The sequence below is a fragment of the Urocampus carinirostris genome, chromosome 8, assembly GCF_059441175.1.
Source record: "Urocampus carinirostris isolate Australia breed hairy pipefish chromosome 8, RoL_Ucar_1.0, whole genome shotgun sequence".
Taxonomy (NCBI): domain Eukaryota; kingdom Metazoa; phylum Chordata; class Actinopteri; order Syngnathiformes; family Syngnathidae; genus Urocampus; species Urocampus carinirostris.
The window spans coordinates 22817755-22825222 of NC_142356.1; the positions used below are offsets into that span (position 1 = coordinate 22817755).

General features: G+C 40.1%; 1 non-coding gene across 1 annotated transcript; it reads right to left on the reverse strand.

The window, feature by feature from the left end:
• Positions 1-1684: 1684 nt before the first annotated feature.
• On the reverse strand, positions 1685-1881 carry LOC148361262 (U2 spliceosomal RNA). The gene has a single exon (XR_015851229.1). It is a non-coding gene; the product is annotated as a U2 spliceosomal RNA (small nuclear RNA).
• Positions 1882-7468: the final 5587 nt, after the last annotated feature.

The following is a 7468-nucleotide window of genomic DNA, read 5'->3' on the forward strand; positions in this document are numbered from 1 at the left end:
CAGTCAGACAGAATTTTGACTATCGCATGTCCTCTTTTTCACCGCAACACCTGCAAAAACGAGGGATTACTGTATTTCATTTATTTTTGACAATTGTCAAGTCATGCTTTTTAATGGACATTAGGGTCCCCAATGCACATTTTTGCTAACCTTGCCATTCAAGGGCTTACCAAAGACAACTTTACTCACTCTCAACTTCAAGTCGCTTCCTCCCTCCTTCTCGTTGACACCAGCTTGACAGAGGCAGGTGGCCAACTTCCTGCCCTTTAACCTTCAACTGCTTCTCTCTTCAACTCACACAGAGGAGGAGCCCTGGTTGCCCCGGGTGAACTGGGCCAGAGGTCTTGTGAAAGACCCTGCAGTGGCGTCAAGGTCCTATGACATGAGGACGAGACTTATTTTAAAGCTAGTAAACAAAGACATAGACTGTATTTAACATACAGAACATGATGCAATATGCTATTTAAATAGACATTTTTTAAAGACCTCTGCCAAAGTCAAGTCATGTTTTTTGTACAGTTGTAGCCCTTGATCACAAAGTCTCAAGGTGCTCAACAGACCACCATTACAACATCCCCTGACCTGAAACCTACATGAGGGCAAGGAAAAATAAAACAATCTCAGCATGAGGAAAATGAAGAAAGCTTGAGAAAGACATCAACAGATATCATCAACATGATGTATAGGTAATAACAGAATGTCCAGTTGACAGCTTTCTGGTCCAAAATCCTGGCCGATGCAGCAGGTCCATAATTAGTTACATCTAGTGTCATGATTTCTATCTCAATCAACTATCTGAAAATTTATAAAGTGACAAAATAAAAAACCTTTAAGACAGAACATGCCAGAGTGTGCAGTCTTCTTGTGTGTAAGACAGATAAGCAGGACATCCTCAGACAGCCTTTTGGCATATTTATTCACCCAAAGCATGCAAACGTGAACACTGCTCTCATTTAATCTAACACGGCAGCCATCTACAAGAACACAAAAAATGTGGTGCGTGCAAAATGACATCACACAATGGCGAACGTTATACCCTAATATGACAAGCACGAATGCCATTATATTTAACATCTCATTTGGCGAAAATAGGTTGAGATTCTTTCTTAGTGGTCTCTGCATCTAATAAAACAATAATTGTTCTAAAACTCCTGCTCTCTTCTCGCTGAAGGAGTCTTGTCAGCTATCATTGACAGAGAGAGAAGGAGAGAGAGAGGGCAAGGATAGAGGGAGAGCGAGAGAGGGATGAAGTTTTTTCTCATTTGACTTTACAAACTTTGGTATTTTCGTTTTATAAAGTTTTTAAATTTTGATGTTATGGTATATTATGAACATATCGTAAATTCCGGACTATAGAGCGCACCTGATTATAAGCCGCACCCAACACTTTTTAGGTGATTTGCCACTTTTGTACTTACACCGGCTGCACCCATGTATAAGCCGCGTGCGCCCGCATTAAAGCTTGCGTCACAATCATAAGTTTAACCCAACCAGGCTGAAAATTCCACGATTATAACTGGGGGTTTTGGGGTTTTTAAGGGTTATTTATCTATCTTCGTTATTCATTATTCATTATCCGTTATCGGTCAGTTCATAATACGCTACAAAGCCTAGGAGCCGGGACACTTACTCTCAGCCATAAGGCCAAGCTAAGGTCCTAGCCCTAAAGCCTTGTTGCGATCATTGCGAATGCACCGTTCCCGGAGGTACTGCAATACCGGGCCGATGCGTGGAGTGGACAGAGCAAGCTCTTATTCCATCTCCGGAATGCAAAAATCAAAGCTAAAAGGCCAAGCTAAGGAACTAGCATCTTACGCCGGGTGCTAATCAAGATAGTACACTATCCTAGATCCACAGTTAACATCATAAATGGAAAGTGATACTCGTAATTAACGTATGATGCAGACTTGTAAAGTCCGGGTCCCGTTGAAAGTAATCCAAGGAAACAAAATGTATATTTCCAAAGTTAAGGGTGGGAAAAATATATACCGGTATCCACTATTGTCCGCTGCAACAACAAAGAGATTTAACTCAGCTTCACCCCACTTCCTGTCAGCCCGCGTTTGCTCCGCCCCTTCTTTTTGATTCGTCCGTAGAACACATAACAGAATAAATCTCTAAAATAAATGCATTACAAAAATATACATTTGCAAATACATATTATACTTGGTTACACATATTTACGAAGAAAGACGGTACACCGAGAGAGTTTTCAAAGCTTTAATAATAGTAATATAACTTTCATCCCAAACCGTGCCTTTGAAAGGTACCAACACGCTAGTAGGATCACGCTCGCAATGTATCAAACGTGCCTGTTAAGAAAAAGCAACCCGTAATTGTGAAATTCACGGTAGATCGTCTTCAACTTCCTCCTCATAACTATCGCCATCAAGGGCGTCTTCCTCATTATTGGAACGTACCTTAACTTTACAGACAATGCGTGCTTAAACTTAGAGGTTGCAGTCTTTCTTGACGCACATATTCTACTGGTCTTAATCTTACCTTTTATACTCCAGCGCCGCTGGTGACCATTAGAAAAATTCCATAAATTGGCCGCTTCACTGAATAAGCCGCAGGGCTGAACATTTGGAAAAAAAGTCGCGGCTTATAGTCCGGAATTTGCGGTAACTAATTAGATTAATATGTACCGGTAACTTATAACTGTACTCAGCATCTACTGATGCAGAGTGAGGCATGCAATTCCCTTGCCTCATGGCAGAGGGAAATAGTGAGATGCGGGCTTCTGATTTTGTAATCCCCTCAGCCCAAAACAATATAATAAGTAAACCATGATAAACACGCTACCTGCAAGTCAAGCCATCCAGTAAATCCTTTCTCGTTGCATGGACTTTTTTCGGAGTGGAGAATCACTTTTCTTTTGATTTTTTTATTCAGAAGTAGAAACACATATATTTCATTTTAAGTTAGGGTAATACAGTAAAACATTTATTTTCTATGCTACAGTATATACATTGCGTTCTTGCTCTGTCAATCAAATTATCAATAAGATAAAGGTTCATTTTTTTGTAAATATGATTGTGCCCAACCAGACACAAACCTCACCGTACGTTACTGGTATATGTCAACAGTTAAATGATTAATTGTATCGGGTTAAATTGTATCCTGAAAGTCTGCTACATTAATGCCAATGAGAAATCTCAAAGATAGACAAGCAGGGAAGTGCTGTCAAGTCAGACTGCTCTGTATTAGTTTGCAGAGTTTTAAAAGTGAAAATTTAATTACGGCGCTCCTCTTGTATTTTGGGTTCATATTTTTTTTATCCACTATAAAGGATTAGTCTCTCACTAATAATAGACCGCATCGCTTGTCACTAGTCAAGTCAAGTTTATTTGTATGGCCTTTAATCACATGGAATCTGAAAGGGCTGCACATATCACAGACTATTGGAAACTACAGACTATTATTACACGATCTGATCCAAAACCTACATGAGGGCAAGGTACTAGATATCAAAGGTAAATTGTGATTGGTGTTTTAGGTTGCAAGGTGTGAATAGCCATTATTTACAAACATAAATTTAAAGCTGTCACTACCCTAGACAAGCCCACAAGACAGTAAAACATATATATCTTGCCTATGTGTATTGACCTTTTTTGGGATTATGTTGCTGGTATTTGTAATTGCACTATTTTTCATTGCTTTATTGTTCTGATGCTAAATGCAACTTACCCCAGTCTAAAAGAACTACATTTTTGCCTAGTTATGCTGACATTTTTTTCTCTCTTTTAAGTCTTTAGTATGTGTTTATCCATGTTTATTCCCATTGCAAACTTTGTTCACTACGTTGTTATCAACGACTATATAGACAATTTCAATTTTACTCTGATGTGTTTTTATTGTAGTTTTTGAAAATAATAGTGCGTTCAGAGTTGTACATTGCCCTTAAGAAATGAATCAATGCTTTCACTCAGACATTGCAAAATAGTGTAACATTTTTCATATTTGGTCGGATGGTTATGTATAAATGTAGCTAGGATTAAAACTCAAACAAACTAACTGATTATCATGATTAGCAGCATGCTGCATGACAAAAAATGCGGATAAAAGCCATTCTCTCCACCTCCCTTTTTGCTCACCAGAAGCCCAACCCCCCACACGCCATCCCTCCAATGGGACCGCCTTCAGGTGCTGACCTTACCCGGTAGAGGTCAAAGCCGGGTCAGGGATCTGTCGCTAGGCGACCGTCAGATAAGCGACGGGGAGAGTACGTTGTCATAATCTGGTTGCTTTGCGGACAAGAACACAGGCTATCGGAAGGCGAGGGGGGGCGTTGTTCGAGAGGCAATTGAAATATTAAAAGCGGCCGTGCTGAGCTCCTGGCAGCGCAACTTGGCAAAGACGTCGGTTTGACACACATGCCAACTGTCATGCAGTAACATGAACCCCTTTGGCGCTTTTGCGTGGCTGACTCTTTGTCTGTTGGGTCGCCACAGGACAAAGAACTGCCCGTAGCGTTGGATATTTTTTGGAAGAAGTAATTACACAGGGCAAAAGTGTTTTATTACGATCAAACGACATTGACGTTTTCCAGAATGTAAGCCAGACTGAAAAGAATACTCACTAAGAGAGAAGAGCATGCCTTTTTTTCTCTTACTCTTTTATGAACAATTGTGTAAGGAGATAAAGGTAAAAGTGGGTTGCATCCTTTTAAGTGTACTTAAAAAGTTGAAAGTCAAATATTTTTCTATTAAAAGATACACTGTGTATCATTTGAACACAAGATGTTGCTGTGTTGTGTAGTGGAAGGAAGAATATAAACCAGGGAGACTCAAAGTGACATTTTTTAATCTGTTTTTAAATTTTTTTGCCCACCCTATCGTGAGGTATTGGGCTTTCTGGGTACCTATGGCAGCGAGATTGAGAACATTTATTCGTCAGCTCCCTCAAAGTGGGTTTCACGGTATGTCTGACTAAAGCTTATATAGCAGTGTAAATTTATCTAACCCTAACAAACTCAAAATATATCCATTAGTAGTTAAACCCCTGGTAACAATAGTTAGTACGCCCAGAAGTAAAAGTTTCTGAATTTCAATGTTTTGTGTGGCCGGCATGATTTTGCAGAACCACTTTAATCGTCCTGGCCATGAATTTTCACTAGAGCCACTAGAAAGCTCTTCCTCTCCTCCATGACAATATGACTGAGCTGGGGGATATTTGAGATGTTGCTTCTCCACCCTGCACTTGAGAATGCCCCAAATATTTTCTATTGGGTTTAGATCTGGACACATGCTTGGCCGGTCCACCCCCTTTACCCTTAGCCCCAGAAAAGCTTAAGTCATCTTAGAAGTGTATTTTGGGGTCATTGTCAGACCGGAACATTGCCCAGCGACCCAGTTTCTGAAAGGAGGGGATCATTCTTTGCTCCAGTATTTTACAGTAAATCCTTGAGTTTGTGTTTGCCTCAAGGAAATGCAACTCCCCAACTCCAGTTGCAATCATGCAGTCCCAAACCATTACATTCCCAACACCATGATTGACTTTGGGCACGAACCAAACATATTTGTATTCCTCACCTGGTTGCCGCCACACACGCTTTACCCCATATGAGCCAAATAAATTAGTCTTTGTCTCATCAGACCAGAGAATATATTTCCAGTAATCCATGGCCGTTGTTTATATACTTCTTTTAATTGTGTCAAAGCAATGTTTCTTCAGTGATGTTCTTTTAAAAATTATAATGAAATCTCTGCACAAATGTGATTCGTGTACTCACTTTTGTGACATACTGTATATAATAGTTCACGCATTTTGCTTATATTTTAAATCAGTATCTTACGTTTAGCGAAGCTGTTTGGTGCAGAACACATTAGGTAGGATGAATGGGGAAATTGGGTAATGGGGATTCACGTCATGCTCCTTTCGACGTTTTCATTTTTGTATTTGTTAGTGTATTATGAAAATGGGGTAAGTAAGAAGAGGCTTTCTTTCAGTCCATGTTATGACATACAGTCCATGTTATGGCATCCTCCCCTTTGCCCCTTCTTTTTTATGAAATCTTCGAGGCTTCATAAAACAGATCAGCCCTCGGGGACGTGAATTTCAAAAAACAGCAACATGATTGGCCGATAGCGACAATGATGTAAAAGTCAAATCAGCGAACAACAGTGCGCAATAAAGTCAAAATAAGGAACTGGCATATTATGAAATCTCTTCTGCATTTGTCCAATATCAAAAAACAGAATAAATCTATCATTTCCCTACATTATAGTTTACAGAAACAAATTAATAAATCACAGTCATGCAAGCATTAATGACTGCCAGTAATATTGAATACACAGGTTATAGCAGCATGATGCACAAAAAACTGCCTTATTTACAGTATACGTGGATTACCATCCACGCAGGGGAGACAACTCAGTCCCACCAAAGGGCCCATGTGTGACTTGGTCTTAACTGGTTACTGGATAATGTGTGTGAAGGTGCTTCAATATCAGAAAGAGCCAAACAAGGACAAGTTGCAGCAACCTAGCAGTGCAGCTCAAGTCTTCTATCTGATATCTGATAGAGTGGGCTTAAAGGATCAACACAACTAAACTTGCACTTTTTGATTCAAGTTTTAAAGTCCCCCTGTTGGGCCCAGATTACTCCAATTTTATTTGACATTGCAAAATAATGGTCAATATAAGGTGTATGCACCAGGAATATACAGTAGTTGTTCTATTGGTAGGTTTGGAATAGGGACACGGATGTTCTCTGCTATCCTCCATCCTTTCAGCATAGAACAAAGACTGTTTGACCAGAGATTTGAGGAAGAAGAAGAAAGGGGGAGGGAGAGAGAGAAGGGGTTTCCGTGTGGCAGGGAAGAGAAAGAGGGAGAGGGAGAGAGAGAGAGAGAGAGAGAGAGTTGTTGCATCTTCACACAAACATGGACTGTTCTCCCACTCTGCCATTCCACCACCTGGACCCAGCTATGTGGGAGCGACACTAAACACGGCCATTTTGTGTTTCACGCTGCGCTCCAAGACGATTCTGGCATGGCATCTGTGCGGCGCATTGCAATTTCCTCTTTTTCACTTATTTATTATTTTTTGGGGGTTGGTACATTCTGTCAGCACGAACCCACTCAGGAACTGGACTCGGCATTACAAGGCAGCGTTGGGACACCGGGATGATGGCCTTTATTTAGACCCACAGTAAAAAGTGAGTCACAAACTGTATACAGTATGTGGGAAAGTAAGAAAATATAAAGCGACTTTTAAGAGAGTCCTAACTTACTGTTCACTCCTACCGTTGAGTTTACTCAACTTTTCACACAAGTCATAAATAAGTTTCAGGAAGTCACACTAACATGTCTAGTCATTCAGTATCTTAAGTTGTTATTATTAGTTGTGCACATTCTCATGAAGATAGACAAAGGTAGTAGTTTTGGCATGGACCGATGGGGCCTGTTCCCCACTGATATCAACCAATTATTTTTTTTTTTACAAAATACTACACCTTTGACATA